Here is a 20,397-nt window from a genome sequence, read left to right on the forward strand (position 1 = left end):
GAGGTTTGCTATTTGTGGACCAGTCCTGCTGATAACATAATTATGAAATGAGGAGGAGGTGAAGAGTAATGAAAGAGAGAGTACCCAGAGAAAAATTATCTGAAATGTCCGCTTCAACCACAACAAATTCTATCACGACCAGGCTGGGAATCGAACCCGAGCCTCCTGAATGAAGACCATCGTGTTAGCGCTGAGCTACAAACGCGGCTCACGCCAACATTATCATGAATTACTTGAGTATTTAAACGGCTCTAAGCTGAAAGTGTTAACAACGGACACACATCCAAGCTGCGGTAAAGGGAACTGTGTTGTTGTACGAAGCTATATTTTATTGCACGTAAACTTGAATGCACAGTACGCTTTGTAAAATTAATTGCGGAATTCTTTGAAGCTGGCATTTACTTACTATTTAACGAACGTAAAAATGCTAGCAAGTGTGTACTCGTCTCGAATTTAACTGTGTTTGAAGGGTCCTCGGCATTTGTGTGTTCGTGTTCTTGTGATCAATCGGGGATTGGTGATAGCAGCTGCATCCGCTGTGATGGACCCGACCGGCTTTATAATGTACAACTGTGAGTAAATCTCCCTCCAAGCCAGCTTTACTTTCAAAACCCCATTCCACCATTCCATCATCCAGATGGGCCAGGGACATCTCTATGGGATGTTACCAACGTCGAGAAGCATTATCATTATCATTTGTATTAGCACTGGGTATTATAAAAATGCTGTGATTGAAAGCACCGTATTTAATCTCATCCCTCGTTCGTTATATAAAAAACCTCACTCGTGTGTTTTTTGTATTTGGAATCTGCATAGATAGGTAATTAGAAATTGTATTTTTGTAGGATGTATGTTAAAACGATGTAGCGCGGGATTATGTGTGTTTCATGCCTATTAATTTCCCCCATCCTATCTATCCGCCTCCCATTTCATCACCAGGTTTGCGTGGTGAAGCGGCAAAGTGTAGTGCTGTGTAGTAATTGTGTGTATCTTGGTCCGAGAGATAGAACAACTACACGCACGGTGTGGGCTGAAGGCAATCACTTTAAAAGGTTGCAATCATTAAGAGGGTCGAGTTCAAAAGACAGCACGTACCTGTCTCCTCAAGTTGGTCAACATTTCTTATGACTAATACACACTCGTGCCTCTTCTTGAGTAACTTATAGTAAAATTAATAAATACAGTAAAACAACTAAAAATCTGAAAGTTAAAATTTATAAAACAGTTATATTACCGGTTATTCTGTATGGTTGTGAAACTCTCACTTTGAGAGAGGAAGAGAGATTAAGGGTGTTTGAGAATAAAGTTCATAGGAAAACATTTGGGGCTAAGAGGGATGAAGTTACAGGAGAATGGAGAAAGTTACACAACGCAGAACTGCACGCGTTGTATTCTTCACCTGACATAACTAGGAACATTAAATCCGGACGTTTGAGATAGGCATGTAGCACGTACGGGCGAATCCAGAAATACATATAGAGTGTTAGTTGGGAAGCCGGACGGAAAAAGACCTTTGGGGAGGCCGAGACGTAGATGGGAGGATAATATTAAAATGGATTTGAAGGAGGTGGGATATGCTGATAGAGACTGGATTAATCTTGCACAGGATAGGGACCGATGGCGGGCTTATGTGAGGGCGGCAATGAACCTCCGGATTCCTTAAAAGCCATTTGTAAGTAAGTAATTGTGATCTCTAGCTCACGGTGTCAAAACTTTACTTGACTTACCGTTCATACGGACACACTTAGAGGACTTGTACGAAATCGAACATCATCCAGCACAATATAGAACATCATATTGACAAGATATAGTTGGAGTGTTCAATTAATAGGTATCCAGTTGGTGTCAATGATGACGCTTTTCTTTGATTAGATAAGATAGGAGTTGGTTTGTTGTTTGGACCTTCTCAGACGCCGCTCCAATCACAAGGAGCGGTTAGCTTTTTTAATTGACGTGTTGTTATTTAGGTATTACACGTGGAGTGTAAAACAACATTGTCATATCTCGAGTTAATTGCTGACGAGAAAAAAGGTCACTAATTTTAATTTCAATTTTTTGAAAGTCATCTTATAGTTTAAAATTTATTCACTGTGGATGGTGGTGGTAGAAATCAGTGTATTGATAACTTATAGATATAAAAATAATTGTAACTAGGGATAGTTTTTACATCGAAATTATGACACTACTTGACATTACAAGTATTGAGCATCCAAAAGAGATATATTCAATACAAAACCTGCCGCTAGGGTATTAATTGAACGATTTTACTATACAAATATAAAGACCCGCGTGGAGTTCGAACCTACCACCTTGCCCTTCGTGTAACGTTAAACGTATGTGCATGCTCATTGTGTAGACTTACATCTCTGGAGCCGAAAAATTGGTAAATAAAATTAACAAATGAGAAGCTTCTGAGCCGAGTGCGATATCAGGCCGATAGTCCTGGACTCGTTTATTTAATTAATATTTGATGAGCTAGTTGTAAGACGAGCGTTGCGTTGGCCTGTAAACGCTGTTATTACATATTAAATATTATACATTATAAAATATTTAATTATAATATATACATACCCTTAACATGAGATTAATATTATTATTGCGAAATGTAAAGATTTTCTTCCTAATAATTTTAAATTTTATATCTATTTTTTTCATAAGCGATTTTTAACAAGAAATATATATATATATATAGGTGTTTTCAAAAATACAGGGCATAATTTCAGGTATATATTTCCCACATGTAGACAATCAAAATAGTTCATTACAACATGTGTCCGGAAATGCTTCATTTCCGAGTTATGGCCTTCACAACATTGAAATTCACCGGAACGTTTTTCTTTCCGCAGCTCGTTGTCATTACAGAAGATGTTCAAAATGTCCACCTCCTGCTTGAATACAGACCTCACATTGATGTCTCATTGACCTGCGAACACGATCCCAAACTCCAGGAGTATTGCGTATGTCCTCAGAACATGCCACAATTCGATTCCGAAGGGATTCCAAATCAGGCACCGGAGACGAATAAACCAATGATTTTAAATGGCCCCACAAGTAGAAATCGAGAGGGTTCAGATCAGGTGAGCGTGGAGGCCAAGCAATTGGGCCACCTCTACCTATCCATCGATCAGGAAACCTTCGATCCAAGTACCGGCGAGCCGTACGACTGAAGTGTGCAGGAGCGCCATCATGCAAGAAGTGAATGTGTTGACGACTGATCAGTGGAGTGTCTTCTAAAACATGAGGTATGGTGTTTTCCAGGAAGTTTGTGTACGCCTGCCCCGTAAGTCTGTTTACAAGTACATGGGGTCCAACTAATCGATCACCAATGATACTGGCCCAAATGTTGAGGGAGAACCGCACCTGGTGATGAGATGGAACAGTTGCACGTGGGTTTTCATACGCCCATACATTATGATTGTGGAAATTTGTTATGCCATCTCGTGTGAACTGTGCTTCATCTGTAAATAATACTAAGGCAGGAAAGTTAGGATTTACACCACACTGCTGCAAGAACCACTGACAGAACTAACTCGTGGAGGGTAATCTGCTGGTGACAGGGCCTGTCCACGTTGCAAATGATAAGGATACAATTGATACTCTTTCAACAGTCTCCAGACAGTCGTATGAGGAACATTGACTTGCAACGCTACCCTTCGTGTGCTGATAGAAGGAGTCATGTTCACAGCCTCCAGAATCTCCTCCTGTACTTCTGGAGTTGTAGATCTTGGTCGTCCCCTTCCCAAACCAGGAGAGTTAAATTTTCCATACTCGCACAGACGGTAATGGAGACGTACAAATGTCTTCCGATCTGGACATTGTCGCTGTGGGTACCTCTCCTGGTACAAACGACGAGCCAGCGCAGCATTGCCGTCCGCCTTACCGAACATGAAGTATATCTCTGCCAGCTCTTGATTTGAATACATGTCGCACAGTCTAACGCCTACACAACACTGAATGTAACCTTCGCCTCGGAATGAACTGTCAGAGTGCCCTCTTAATGTCTCCTTTGACGGCAACGACCTGCGGAAAGAAAACCTTTCCGGTGAATTTCAATGTTGTGAAGGCCATAACTCGGAAATAAAGCATTTCCGGACACATGTTGTAATGAACTATTTCGATTGTCTACATGTGGGAAATACATACCTCAAATTATGCCCCGTATTTTTTAAACACCCTGTGTATATATATTCGAAATGAATAAATCTGGGCCGAAAATTGTTTAAGGTTTTCAGTAACGCTCTAATTTTTCGTTTTAACTCTTCTAGCTCTTGCAGTGTGTCCTGGTAGACCTCCCTCTTCAAATATCCCTACAAGAAAAAGTCGAATGAGTTGTGATGAGGGAATTTGGGGGCTAGTGAAGAACCGTTCTTATTCAATTGTTCATGATTAGCTTTTGTCTATAGGTATTTAATTCATGGCCCCAGTGAAAAATTGGTTGTACTGAAGCGTTTCTGTTTGTAATGCAGACATAGGTTACATTGGGATCATAAATTTGAGGCAATTTGTAGGAAATATTTTTTTATAAATGGTGCTGAATATGATTAATTACGTTTTGAGAACCTTAATAATCCAAAAATTGAAAAATAAGTAAGCTTACAATTTGTCATTTAAAATCATGCACTCCTTGGTTCATCCTTTATAAATAAAGAACATAATTTTTGAAAACATGTTCAAAATATTCATTTTTCCACTCGATCCCCCTATGACTTCTGTATATGTAAAGTTTCTTGATAAAATTAAAAATTTCAAAATTTCCAGTGTGTTTGTTCCACACTTTTTACTGACCACGCATAATGATAAGCCTAAATAGGGCTAAAGTTTAGAAATCGGATTGTAAGACAGAAAATTAAACAATTTGGAGACTTAAATGAAAATCAGGAAATACTTTTTTTTTTTTTGGAAATGTAAGAAATATGTATCCTGCGGAATCGAGAGCAGACATCGCAAAAATGTATCAACTTTATGATGATTTTATTGTGATGAATTCACAGCAAAATCTGGCATGATACAAAAATGCGACATATGATAGCTAATAACGTGAACATTACTGATACATTTTTGAAAATGCAAAGTCGTGAATGGGCTACATATATGAATGGAATAGTGAAGTACAGGTTTTTTTTTCCGTAATAGATTTTATTGATCGTTCAGCGTTATACCGCTATACAGATCTGTGAGGAAATATATTCATAATAATAATAATAATAATAATAATAATAATAATAATAATAATAATAATAATAATAATAATAATAAGTACAGTACGATTATTTAATCCTGACAGTCGCCGGAGATATGCGCCTGAGTCAGGCGAGTCCATTTAGTTACGCCAAGAGGTGTTTGGATTAGTTACTCGCTTGCCTTCGGAGCGATCGGATGTCATGCGTGCGGTAGAGCAGTATGTTTCTAGTACAATTAAGCTGCACTGCATTCCTTTACCGACCGCTCGCCCTCATCTCTAATCCGGAGCTCTCCCCACTACTCCTATTACTTCCCCTCTTTCGCGTCTCTGAGCTGTCAGGACTATATAATCGGTCTGTAGGGATCTACGTAACACGAAGGAGATCAATCGATTTATAGGTCCCTCTGTCATATAATATGTGAGAATGTTTGAATACTCGTACAATTTCATAAATTTATACAATTATACGTTCTTGATCGGATGAGTTGGATGAAAATGACGATTCTAATAGAATGTCCTATGGAAGACGGCTCTTGATTCTTATGGGTTGAGCGGATCTTTACCCGAGAGAAAAGAAAGCTGCTCCTGATAGCTATATTGTTAAGATGCGAGAAGAATGTTTTTGCCTGCCTACGGATCAATTATTTTATAGTGTGTAATCCAAGTCCTCTATGTAGTTGTGAATTATGTATAAACTAAGGGGTATTAACAGCAGTTCGTAGTACTTTGTTTTGAAAGAATTGTATTCTTCGAAATTTGTTCGGCGCTGCATCACTACAAATTGGACATGCATAAGTGATTAGAGAGCGGAGTAACGAAGTGTATAATAGAACTCTAATGTTACTTTGTAGAAATGACTTTCTGTTAAAAGAGGATAAAGTTTTAAGAGTATGCTAGGTCAAGTTTAGTGCTGATGTGGTGTGAACGACATGCTAGGAGATTTAAAAAAAAATCATACAGAAGAAGTGTAGCCTATACCTAGGAACATATCTAAAACGATATATAATCTACTGTAAATTGTAGGAACTATAATAGGCCCTAAATCATGAAACCTTCACTAGTACAAAGACACACAAGAATAGGCTTGTATAAAACCTTAGCACAGCCAGTATTAAGCTATGGTAGTGAAGCGTGGACTGTGAAGAATAAAGATATCAGTAGAATAACAGCAAGCGAGATGAGGTTTATGAGAGCAACAGCTGGATATACTCGCTGGGATCATAAAAAAATTAGAACATAATGCAAGAACTTCAAATAGAACCCATTATACAGTTCATCAGCAAATATCAACTTCAGTGGAAGGGTCATCTCGAACGAATGAATCGATGCAGAATTCCAAAAGCACTGTTTCATTACCATCCAAATGGCAAAAGATCTCTAGGCCGTCCAAAGAAGAGATGGACTGAAAATTCTAGTTTGAGACCGTAACAGGCCACTTGGTCTAATACTTGTTACGAAGATGATGATGATGATGATGATGATGATGATGATGATAATAGGCCCTATGTTTTTATTTGATCGTTGTGTACGAAACTGGTAAGACGTTGGTTTGATACTGTACTGTAGTCACTGTCGACCGTCCGAATTCCACGTAAAACATGAATGTTTACGCGTTATCAATGAGAGATAGTATGTAAATCTGCCTTTCAGATAGTAGCTCCCTGTAAAGCAGGTTTGAATAATTTCAAGGAAAAATTGTTCCGGGGCCGGATATCGATCCTGGGACCTTCGCTTAGCACACCAATGCTCTGCCGACTGAGCTACCCCAGAAACTATATACGACACCGTCATAATTTTCCCTTTAAATACACACAAAAAACTCCAGTAACGAATATATTATGCAAGTACAGGGTAGTAGCTCCCTGTAAAGCAGTTTGAATAATTTTAAGGAAAAATAGTTCCGGGGCCGGGTATTGATCCCGGGACCCTTCTCCACAATTTAAGTCACAAAGAATTATGTGCACTCAAAGTTGAGTTCTGGCGCCTTGTCAGCCCATTTGAGATGTGTGGATATGAAGAGAAAAAATTGTGACGGTGTCGTGTATAGTTCCTGGGGTAGCTCAGTCGGCAGAGCATTCAAGCGCTAAGCGAAGGATCTCGGGATCGATACCCGGCCCCGAAATAATTTTTCCTTGAAATTATTCTATGAGAGATAGTGTTTATTTACCTCAGTCTAAGAAATTATTTTCTGGCGTGTAGATGCAAGATCAGAATAGACTTTGTGCATGCCTTCATAGCGGATGGAAAATCATTCACAGTGGAATAAATTATACTTATTTGCTGTTTGTGCTGTTGTGGATAACTTTGACATGTAACGAAGTGAAGAAATGATGACAAATGAGGCTTCAGAAGCAAAGGAGTATAAGCACACTTAAGTTATTTAAAAAAAATGTGGTTGAAAATACTTAAACTTTCGTAAATTTTGTGAAACTCTTTATTTCAATAGTGTGTGATGTGGTTCAAAGATATATCCCTTTGCCAATAAAATTTTAGATTATTTAGCTCGCTCTAGATGCACCTAACTCATGTTCTTAGAAATGTCACTTGTACCCTTTGCCTCTGACACCCTCGAATAAAAGAGAAGAGTTCTTAGATTGTAGCCTATGCCTCAATATTTTTAATAAAGTGGTATAAAATAATGACGTATCAAGCAAGATTATAGCTAATACTTCGAAAATAATGAAACAAAAATAAGCCGTTGCGTAAGCATTCGGTTATTCACTGGTCGCTAATGGCTTTGTTCAATATAAATCCACCAGAGTCTATAGAGGATCGAACCCTGACTTAGTTACGGCGTGGACTTGCAAATGAGATCCCAGATTGTGCTCACGGAGTGGACAAACAAGCTTCATTACTACTGGCAAGGGACATCGATCGAGCGGGGCACGCGACGGACGAACATTTGAAACAGACCCCAGAGACAGAGAGCAGGAAACCTCCCCCTCAAAAATGATTGGCGTTTAGTTGACGACAACGGATCCGGAAATGACAACAGGCTCCGGAAGTTGCCGCGAGGACTAAATTGAGGAGAAAACGGGGAGAGTGGAAAAATAAAAGAATCCTTAATATAAAGAGAAAAGAACATTTGACTGATAACTACCTTGGATGAAGAACAACACGACGCCATACTCTACTCCATCAAGAAATGGTGCCACACCTTCGCCATAACCGTGATCATTGACGACGAGTGGCTGTCACGTCATTTTTTGTTGATGTGGATGTGCTAGTGGCACTATAGGTTTTTGTGTGCTCTGCATTAAGACTCATTAGGGGGCATACCGACGGGACATACATTCCCGATGAAGACGGAGGCACAACACGCGTCAATTTACAAGAGTCGGACAAATAACCCTCAGCGTCCAAACATGCCATTAAGGAAGACCTTTAGGCCTAAATCGTATGCAGCTACACTGACTCATTTTTTTTGTTATCATTTCTTTTACAATCTTCCTCATGTAATAGGATCGGCAATGCAGAGTTCTATTTATACATCTTAGATTTATCATTGTGTGACAGGTGAAACACCTGAAAATGGGCAATCAAAATGCGTAAACAATTCTAGGCACAATTCGAAATTTCCGAATGACATTTTCATATTGGTCAGTTCACACTTCATTGTTTACTCACACTACGAGTGTTTCAACATTGATGGCCCTGCAATTCTTTTGTTACATAAATAGGCTCCGTATTCCAGCTACCTATACAATGGAATGAAGTTACCTGATTCGAAGTATATGTGACGTCATAGCGCAGATGCAAGTATGTTCGTATATAAAATAGTTACGCATCCTCTGTTGTCTTCTTCTAGAAAGTCAAAATCGGGACGCAGTCATAGTGAGTAGTCATCGATCACTGCCCTTACTAGTAGTATTATTTAAATAACTACATCTTTGTGATTGATTGAAGGTTCATTGCAGAGGTAAAATACCTTAGGTAAGACGCTCAAGTGTAAAATATTGCAGAACATAGTTGAGGATATTTGAACTAATATTTACTGTCAATATAGACAACATTACATATAAATTATGTAAAATAAATATAAAAGTGACAAAAACAGTGCACTGAAAGACACTGCAATACCAAAAGACACAGAAAGTGTGTGAACGTAATCTAAAATAACCAGTACCATCAAAATCTGAAAATTATGAAGATATTAATTCGATGTTTAGCATGGATATTTGTAGCCTACTATGATGTTCAGTGCCAACATCCGAATTAATAAGTTGAATAATCTACATTTTAGGGAATTTCTAGAAAACTACATAGAAAATTAGTGGGTTTTCAGTGGTGAACGATATGCAATATACTAATGAAACACGAAAAAATATCATACAATAGAAATATCGTGTACTACATTATGCACCAATAACGTCATGTACTATTGAAATAATTTTTTGCAATATAAAATAATTTCAAGTGACATCCGCATATGTTCAAGTTCCGTAACTTACGAATGCACGTTATTATTCACCGCAAAGATCACGACGAAAATGAACATCACGGCTCAAGCATGTGTTTACTAATAAAGCTTCAGAATGTCGGGAGTTGACTGTAGCCTACTGCACGAAAACGCAGCGACTACGTGTTTGTTTATAACCTTATCCGTTGCATTACCTGTGTTCGGCGTACTATATATCTAATGTGTCTTTAACTTCAGTCTTTAGGTAGCTGGAATATGTAGCCTATACATAAACATAAATTCAGTAAACGATATTTAGAAATATAGACTGTAGACTAGAGAACGGTTTACGGGCAGAAGTGGTAATTTCAGTGTAACAAATAAGATCGCAACAGTCTATAATGATGCTAGAACCCGGTTATTGTATTTACATTGACACAGGCATCAGAGACTACTGGTGTCGTACAGAACCATCAGTTCGCGAAACAAGAAACTTATTGAAGAAATGGCCTGCAGTGATGCCTGGAGTTCTCATCTTCCGGAGAAGCCTAGGGTTATTTTGCAAAGTGTGAATATGCAGCAGCGAATTTCTTCCTTTCTATCCATCCAGTTTATCCACTTGTCCACTTCTCCAACCATATCCACACCATGTCCGTTCATATTGTTATTCTTTTATATCCATTCATCCATCCGTCCGTCCATCCATCCATCCGTTCATCTATCCATCCATCCGTTCATCCCTCCATCCATGCATTTTTGTCTATCTGAACTATTCAGTCCACCAAATTCCATCCATCCATCCATCCATTCATCTATCCATCCATCCAGCCGTTCATCCATCCATCCGTTCACCTGTCCGTCCATCCATCCATCCGTCCATCCATCCATCAATCCAACCGTTCATCTATCCATCCATGCCTTTTTTTGTCTATCCGAACTATTCAGTCCACCAAATTCATCCATCTGTTTATTATATAAGATAACCATAAGTTACATCAGTGAATCGATCCCTAAATGCAAACCAATCTAATCTAAATTAATCTGATCAATTCATCTATCTAAGCCACCGGCGTGGCTCAGTCAGTTAAGGCGCTTGCCTGCCGGTTTTAAGTTGCGCTCGGGAGCGGGTTCGATCCCCGCTTGGGCTGAATACCTGTTTGGGTTTTTACGAGGTTTTCCCCAACCGTAAGGTGAATGCCAGGTAGGCTAATCTATGGCGAATCCTCAGCCTCATCTCGCCAAATACCATCTCGCTATCACCAATCTCATCGACGCTAAATAACCTCTTAGTTGATACAGCGTCGTTAAATAATCAACTAAAAAATCCATCTATTTATTCACTAGTATTTCGTCCTTATTTATCGCTATCAGCATCTTCGAACCCACGTACCTCAGAATACCTTTTAATATTACTAGCTCAGAAGTCTAAACTTATATATAGAACAAATTAATTACTACGTCATAATTAAAGAAACGAAGCAGCAATTTCGTTTGGGGCATAGTTGTACATTGTTCTGTGATGCTGAGCGGTTGATGAAGGAACGACAATGTACAGCAGAGAAAGTAAGATAAACGAGCGAGTGGGAGTTGGGAGCCATCAATAGGTCGTCTTGACGTACCGTCCATCATCGCACAAGCAGAGTGCAAGAGAGATGAGCCATTACTGTCGATTCTCCCTCGACGTCTCCATTATGCATAGCTCATGTACCGTTCTAACAAAAATCCTTCTTCATCTTGCGGGGTTAAAGGCCATCCATTGCAGGAGACACTGTGAACGAGTTGTATGGACGTGCGCTTCATTAAAAATCCATTTCCTAAAAACGGGGAATGAAGAATTGTAATAAAGAAGTCCCCGCCCTTGCTGATGCTACTAAATTCACTCACTTGATGGTTCCTTTTGTGAAATATCTTGATTCAACCTCCATTACTCAGCATTGGATCTTGTGGCGTAGCGGGTTACTCAACGGGCGGGATTAAAAACGGGTAGTCGTGCTATTGTCTAGTCTCGCTTCTTTGTACTAACAGAATTTCCGTAGTGTAACATACAAAGATAACCATATTTGTGCCGGAAAAGGAATAACCTACACTGAGGCGATTATTATTATTATTATTATTATTATTATTATTATTATTATTATTATTACGTCTACTGTATTTTAGGCTATATCTGATTTATTTAAATTTAATGTTTCGTAGCAGACTTTTTATGTCAACATATGTAGCCTAACTAGTTGCAGGAAATGGGACCTAAATGTATAAAAACCCTACAGGTAATGCAATATGTCAAAACATAGAAATGAATTTTTTTACGCTGCAAATTCGTTATTTTGTTCTCCTGTAAAATTTCCTTTTACGACTTTAGGTCCCTTTTCGAGCATCAGAAATATTTGATCACGAGGTACAGTACATACTGCAGGTTTCTAATGCAATGAGTATTCTCCTGATAGACATACGTTTTACATTTTGCATGGACATAGGCCTATGACAAGTTTTCATCTAGAGGGTTAGCTGTATAAATTATTTCAGTACTTACATTTGGAATTTGGGACCAACATGTAATAATCTAATAATGTTTATTTTCTACAAATTGTTTAATTATATTATTATTATTATTATTATTATTATTATTATTATTATTATTATTATTATTATTATTATTATTATTATTCACAATATGATACGTTATGTAACTATAGCGCATCGATAGGCGAAAGGTTAGAACGTCAGTCTTTCATGCTGGAGATTAATTTTCGAACTCCGTTCATTCCATGTGAAATTTCTCGTCAAAAAGACAATATCTGGAAAATTCACTTGGACTACAGTACTTCCATTCACAATTATTTCTCCGTAACTGATCGTTACTTGAGATTGCTAGGGTGAACGCTTCTCGGAGCAAAGAAAATATCTGAAGATGATGAAGACGCTAACAAATGTTTATGGATATTATAATAAAGTATCGCAGTATCTGTTGTACATTAAGAATTCATGATACAGGTTGAAAATAAATCTAAATAAATTTAAATATTTGAGTAGTACAATTACATCGCAACCGAGCGAGGTGGCTCAGACGGTAGCGCTTGACAGTCGCATTCAGGAGGTCACGGGTTCAAACCCTGTGGCCGATCAATATCACTGCGTTTTTCATGTTTTACTTCAGTCACAAAGGCAAATGCCTGAATGGAAATTCATCACCGCCTTAATTACCAATGTCATTGACATTAAAACAAAATCTATATCAGTTACACGAACACAAGCCATCTAGAAAACACGACAATAGAAACAGAAACTCAGCAATAGTCAACGGCTCTACTGGTATGACCAAAGCTGTTAAAGCATGTATTATAAAACTTAACAAAAAAAAAAAATACATCGCTATGGAAAAAAATAGTTGCTAAGGAGAAGCTTTTAAAATTATATGAGTTCGTAATTACTGTTCCACTCTATAGGCACCGTGCAAGCTCCTCTGGTGGCGACTGTTGTTACTAACTGGGGGACAGCAGCAATAGAGTTGTGCTTGAAGCGTATGAATATACTTAATATCTCAGGTTAAATGATTAGAAATATGGATGATCCTAAAAAGCGGAAAGGTAATGCAAATTGCTGTGTTATTGAGTGTAGTAATGCTTATAGGAACACACCAACCGATATTGTTTTTATTCATTCCCAGAACAGAAAACTGAAGCGCAACGACGCTAATTGTGGATCCATACAGTACGCAGACGAAAGTAAATAAGGCTACACTGCTTGTAATCATAGTATTATTATATACTAGGCCTGATATAAAAAATAGAATGCATATAGTATTATGTTTATAAATAACCATTAAGTTAACAACGACAGGAATTTATCATTTAAATTAAAAAAAAATACATAATTACTGAGTTCTTTACGTATATATTATGTATAATATTAGCAACAATAAATAATAATATACTTATTTTTAAATGTATTCATATCGATATTTAATTTTTTATTTCAAGTGCTGATGGTTCACCTTGGAAACCAATACCCGCAGCAAGAATTTGCGGTATTCATTTTATTGGGAACGAGATCAGAACACCCCCAAACTAGCATACCGTTCCCAGTTTTTTTATAAAAGATTAGAAGAAAAAGACTGCCTCATCTCAACTAGCTCCGGAAAGGTACGAAAGAGACGCATAAAGAAGAAGAAAATATAAAAATTTAAGTTTTATGGAAGGCGAATGCTCAACAAGTGTTATTTCGAAAAATGAAGTAGCCATACAGGCAGAAGTAAATGAAACCATTCTTAGTGATTTTGTTTTTTCTTTCACAATTGAATTGTGTGAATTGTCTTCTACTCAAGTGCCTATTCCATTACATGCCGAACTGAAGTCACATAAGAAATGTTATGACAAGCGTTCAGGAACAGATGATATGTTTAATGAAATGCAAGGTTTCCGAAATTATTCTACAATAAAATATGAGATAGAACTACCAGACTTAATGGGAGTGACATTTGTGGTTTCGAATATATTGTTAAAATTGCTCCCAATTGAAACACAATCATACCCGTAGAATCATAATAAGAAATATTTCCAATTCTATTATTTAACCCAAAAGTAACTACCATAGATAGTCGAAACGCTCCAAGATGTAGACCATACATATTTTTTTGCCATTTTTATTAGTGAATTTCACATCGAAAGCTTTCGAAAAATTCTGTCCAAGAGTAAGATTAGTAAAGAAAATCGTCTACTCATATTTTCCAATTAAAATGAAAACTGGATTGTCGTATTCTGCTATTAGGGTGATGTTCGGAGTTAATCGTACAATTATAATTATAATTTATTTTTACCGCCACTTTAATGTTGTTGATATCCACAATGGTTACTGTAATTTTGGGTTTTGGCCTAGCAGAGAAAGTATTAAGGAAACAATGCCTGCAATATTGAAAAATGTAAAGTGACAATTGTTCAGAAGTGGAACAGCTACCCAATGTGGATCAGATGGTGGCCTTCAAATCTAAATGCTACCGAGGCAGATCGAATGACACATTCATAACAACTGATTGCGAATTATTGACTTTATTAGAAGGTGGTGATGAAGTCAGGTTTTCCCGGAATAATAACAAACCTCTCCGATAAAGGGATCATTGTTGTTACTCCACCGTATCTGCACGATGGTAAATTAACAGCTGAAGAAGTCGAAACTACTTACACCGTTGCCAGTGTTCGAATTCATGTTGAAAGTGCATTCAGCGAATTAAAATATACAGTAAAACATTTTACACAAACTATCAATTGAACTGCTTCCGCATGTTGATCTTGTCGTTTATTCAACTGTCTAAAGAGAAATCTGAACCTCATAAGTGATACCAACAAGGCACCACTTATGAGGCAACTAGACCAGAATATTATGGGGTAGAGTGGCCAGTTCCTTTTCCCTTCCATTGCACATATCGCCGACTAGCTACAAATTACAATAGTTAAACTTCATATGCATACAAACAATATTGTTCTTCCTCTGATACATATCGTCAAGAGAGATGTACAGCCTGATAACAGATGTACATATCAGCCAGAACCTCAAACAGAGGTAGTATGTTGATGATATTGCTCATATGTGTTGTGTTTTAGAGAATTTGCAGTCGCCCATTATTCAGGGAGTGTAATTAAGACTACTTTTAGAATTAAATCACATTAAAATACGTAATTTATAGAGACATTATAAACACAAATATTACACACGTCAATGTTTTAGTAATATGACTGTTCACCTTCATTCAATGGTCTGAAATCTGATTTAAATGCCAAACAACTTCACTGATATTTCAGGAACTTTGTAGTTACATTTTTACACTCCTCTAGCAGTACTGAACTTTCCACTGAGTCTATAAAATAATTAAAGACTGGAGATTGCTGGGTTTGCAGTGAAAGACCTGCTCTTGGGCAGAACACTATGAATCAATGAACTCCTTCTTACTAATATTACAACTTTTTATCGGCAGAAAGCCGCATGTAATTTCTATATCACACATGACTAGTGAATGACTGCGAACCTGTAGTTAATTAGGAATTGAGACACTGCGCGGCGCCACCAGTACGATTTTGAGACCCATGCACGGTGCCTATATGTAAATTAACCCTAAATATTGGATTTAAAAGGCCCTATTTAGAAGGTTAAATGTGACAAAAGCTTTGAGAAGGGTTGCAAAATACTGGCCTTTAGGTAGGGCGAAGAATACAGTTGCAGCATACTGATAGACATTCATATCTGGGCCTTCCGAAGACTTATTGAAGCTTATTGGAATAGCTGAAAAAATCGTCGTATGAAAGATATACTTAGATACAACGAAGACCTAGGTAAATATGAAGAAAGAAGCATTTTCTGATAAAGGAAAGGATGTGGCAATTGCCTCACCCTTTAAGCAGAAGATGACAATGATGGTGATTATCAGGGAAAGGATTTATATGTAAATACATATTTACTTATAAAGCTAATATAATTTATATTTTGCATTATCTTTATGTTTCACAATGTGTAGGGTTGAAAAATCCTACTTTTATTTTCCATATTTTTCCATATTTTAGAGTTTAGTACATATTTTCGTTAATTTCCATATATTTTCCATATTTCATATAAAACAGTCCATATTATATTAGGTTTAACAATAAAACAAAACAAAATTCCATTAACTTTTAAAAATACATTTCAACAATAGAGATTTAAACACATGTTCAGTAATCCCTTTAACATCAGAGTTATTTGAAAATTAGCAGTCCTATCAACAATGGGAAAGTAAGTTACAAAACTGTATTAATTTAATTTAAAATTTTTAACAGACTTCAGTTGTGCAGCTCAACAGTTAAATGCCAGTCAGAGTACACATAGGTTCAGTTTTGTAAATCAAACTATAAAGACGGTAAATATGCCAAAAGTACGTCATTCAGTCAATTTAAAATCAAAACTAACAAGTTACATTTCAGAATTTAAAGAAGATGGTTTATCAACTGACAATAAAATATTATTTTGTAATTTGTGTCAGTGTGCAGTATCATCTACACAAAAGTTCCTGGTGCAACAACACATTACAACTAGTAAACATCAGGCCAACAAACAACTAAATTCCAAGCAGAGACAATTGTTTTTAACACAACCAACAACATCGAATATAAGATCTGAGTTTAACATCGACCTGTGCCGTTCTCTCATCTCTGCTGATATTCCTCTCTACAAACTAAAGAATAAGGTCTTCAGGGAATTCCTTGAAAAATATACTCAACATACAATCCCGGATGAGTCAACACTTAGGAAGACGTATGCTCCATCCATCTACGATGAGACAATACAGAAGATAAGAGATGAAATTAAAGATAGTTCAATTTGGGATTCCATTGATGAGACTCCCGACAAAGAAGGTAGACTTGTTGGTAATGTAGTTATCGGTTTGTTAAGTGAACAATATTCTGAACGAATTCTTTTACATTGTGATGTTCTAGAAAAGTGCAATAACAAAACTATAGTTAAACTGTTCAACGAAGCTATGGGTATCCTGTGGCCAAAGGGTATTATGTACGATAATGTGTTATTCTTTATTAGCGATGCTGCCCCTTATATGGTCAAAGCTGGACAAGCATTATCTGTTGTATATCCTAAATTGACTCATTTTACTTGTGTGGCGCATGCATTTCATCGTGTGGCAGAAGTGGTCAGAGACAATTTCCCTAAAGTAGATTTGTTGATTTCATCAGTGAAAAAAGTATTTCTCAAAGCTCCCAGTAGAGTTAACGTGTTGAAAGAAATGTACCCTGAAATTCCATTGCCACCAAAGCCAATTTTAACTAGATGGGGTACATGGCTAGAAGCAGTTGAATATTATGCCGAACATATAGACTCTATTAACAATGTTCTCCTTGCATTGGACTCTGAAGATGCAGTCTCAATTGATACTGCGAAAACAGTTACCTGTGACATAAGTGTGAAGAATGACTTAGCTCACATTCAGCATACATTTTCATGCATCATAAAAACGCTCAAAAGTCTCCAAAATAGGCACCTTTCACTATCTGAAAGTTTTGAAATTATAAATAGTACTGTGGAACAACTGAATCGTGGTAGAGGTAAAGTTGCAGATGCAGTAAGAGCTAAGGTGGACACTGTACTTTCAAAAACCCTGGATATGAAGAACTACAAAAGGTTGTTGCTGTGATGAGTGGTGAATCAACAGTGAAGATTAACTTGGACTTATCCCCAGCAGACATTGTGAAATTGAATTATGTACCAGTTACTTCTTGTGACGTCGAACGCTCTTTTAGTCAGTATAAATCTATCCTCAGAGACAATAGAAGAAGATTCACTTTTCAGCACCTGAAAGAAATGTTTGTAACCTATTGTTATGGTAACAGACAATAAAAATTGTGTTTTGTTGAAACTACATTGGAAGATAAGGTACGTCCATTATATTTTTTGTTTAGTTTGATTAAAATGTACCAATATTTAACGTACATAGTCATTTTTTTATAATTTTAAGTCCATATTTAATTCCATATTTTGGTAAAAATAACTACATATATATTTACATATTTCATATATTTTTAGTCCATATAAATCCGTTCCCTGGTGATTATGATTAAGAAGTTGTCTTACAACATGGCAAGTATCGAGAGTGACGGATTGATGAATAATGTGGATATAAGTTAACGTTGATTTACGTTTAAAAAGTTTAGTTGTCTGATGAGGAATTCTGAAGCTATGTTATTCTTAGGCCTAGGCTATCTTTAATCTTTCTTAGAAATGACAAGATATAACAGTACAAATATTGCTGGTTTATTCATGTCATTGGTTTTGTTTTGAAATAACTGGCATCAACTAATCAGCATTGTCATTGCAATGAATAGCAGTGTAGTCAAACTTTTTTTACAAATGCGAGAAATAATAAGAGATGACAAAAAGATTACGTTGCAATAAAGCAGCAACAATGGTTGAACGAGAGTGGTACGAAAACCGATATTACAGAATATGAGGCGCCCGAGATCAAAATGGGCTATGTGACTTTTTTTTTAGAAAATGAGTTATTCACGTCATTGGCAAGTTCGGGTTGAAAACTTTACACAGTGAAAGAATTATTTTCAAACGGTTTATTTTAGACGTATAAAATACGTAGAAAAAATCATTACGTACTGTAGATCAGATGTAGGATATTTTTGCACTTTTCTTAAAATTTACTTTAGATAACATTTTGGTCTCGGGCGCCTCATATTTTATGCATCGAACTACGAAGTTCTGTTGAACCCTTAAGATCACCACTTCGTCAAAAGTATAGTTGTGTAACGCAAATACGAAAGAGAAAGAAGCAGTAATAGAGCCACCAAGTCGAGACAAATCGAGAAAAAAAAATTTCATTATTTTGTTGATAGCCGCTAGTGTAATTTGGCGCATTGCTCTACATCAATTTGAGGTCGTACACCAAAAAAAGAGTCATTTTAGCGTTACCATTATCTAGACATGCCTCACAGCACCGGGGGGCGACGTTATTATAAAAATGAAACCCAGACAATGTGACTGCATTGTCACTGCTGCCAGGTCGAGAAGATCTTCTCATGCATCTCGCTTCGCATTGTTTTCCAGCCTCACAATTGTGCTTTGGGTATCCGTCTGTGAAAACGTCTAATCCTCGTACGACCTTAATCTTTTAATTCTACAATTTTTATTATAGAATTAAGATTTTTTAACACCACGTGTATTAGTACTTATTAATTAATGTATCATAATAGTAGTCTAACTTATTTGTTGAAGATGAGTTTATTGTATTTTAATTTGTACGGACCTGTGGCTAAGGCCACTTATGTTTTGTGAACCAGACGAATTACATTTACTTAGTGATTTGCTCCGTCTATCTCACATATTTTAGTGGATTAATTTTCCTTATTGCTTTTTACTGTTCATTGAGTTAATGAACTCCGAATTGTGACAAGTCTGTGAATACGGAACGACTACTATAATCATAATCATTCTTTATATGTCATAAGGATCAAGTAAGTGCTATGGACATAGTCAAATGAACAAATGTTTTAGTCAAATACAATAATATAATTAAAATGTTATATTTACTAAATTACAGTGCGATCGAAAAGTACCTCCGCAGCTATATTAGTAATAGTAACCCTAGAATACAACCTTGTAGAAAGTTGGCACTCCCCGATTCATTCCGGTTTGACAACTTCACACCTCCAGTCCATCGTATGCTTAACGGCCAGTGCTGCTACTTCAATTCTCTACCAAATACACTTGAATTCTCTGCTTAGTGAATTCTCGGCTACACAAGCACTGCGGAGAGACTTCTTGATCACACTGTATTATAAAAGTTCTCAAGACTATAAAATGGATTTTGTATGAGCCACTGATATAATACTTTCTTGCAAGTGTTTACACTTTCATAGTGGACCTCAGTAGGTAACCTGTTAAATAGGTTAATGGCAGAAATTTTGCACTATTTCTTACTTTTGGATTATCTAGCATATGGCACAATAAGATGGTGATTACAATCCGCGAAACTTTTCTTGATCCTTCTGTTAACGGGACGAGGGGGCCCGAAGGAACTACGCCCCCCTTGCTTACGGCAGTACTGTCAACCAAAGGGAACTCTATACTGAACTAAACAAATAGTAAAAAGATTGTAACCAATTGTAAACTCTGTTCCTAAGCGTTATTTCTTTGTATCACTGTGAATAGTTCGTTTCCGACGAGGAGTTCGAAGGTGTTCCCTGATGTCCCTGGAATTTCCTCAGTCATTGAGATAAAAAAAGTACTAGGCCTATGTTCGAAAACAAAATTAGTCCAATTTTCCAACGTATTA

The 20,397-nt window shown here is 36.9% G+C and overlaps 1 protein-coding gene across 5 annotated transcripts in view; it reads right to left on the bottom strand.

Annotated features, from left to right (window-relative positions):
* LOC138709175 (zinc finger protein basonuclin-2-like) overlaps window positions 1-20,397 on the bottom strand; it is an 893,892-nt gene that overhangs the window by 551,000 nt on the left and 322,495 nt on the right. The gene's annotated exons all lie outside the window — the stretch shown is intronic.

The sequence above is a fragment of the Periplaneta americana genome, chromosome 11 (genome assembly GCF_040183065.1).
Source record: "Periplaneta americana isolate PAMFEO1 chromosome 11, P.americana_PAMFEO1_priV1, whole genome shotgun sequence".
Classification (NCBI taxonomy): domain Eukaryota; kingdom Metazoa; phylum Arthropoda; class Insecta; order Blattodea; family Blattidae; genus Periplaneta; species Periplaneta americana.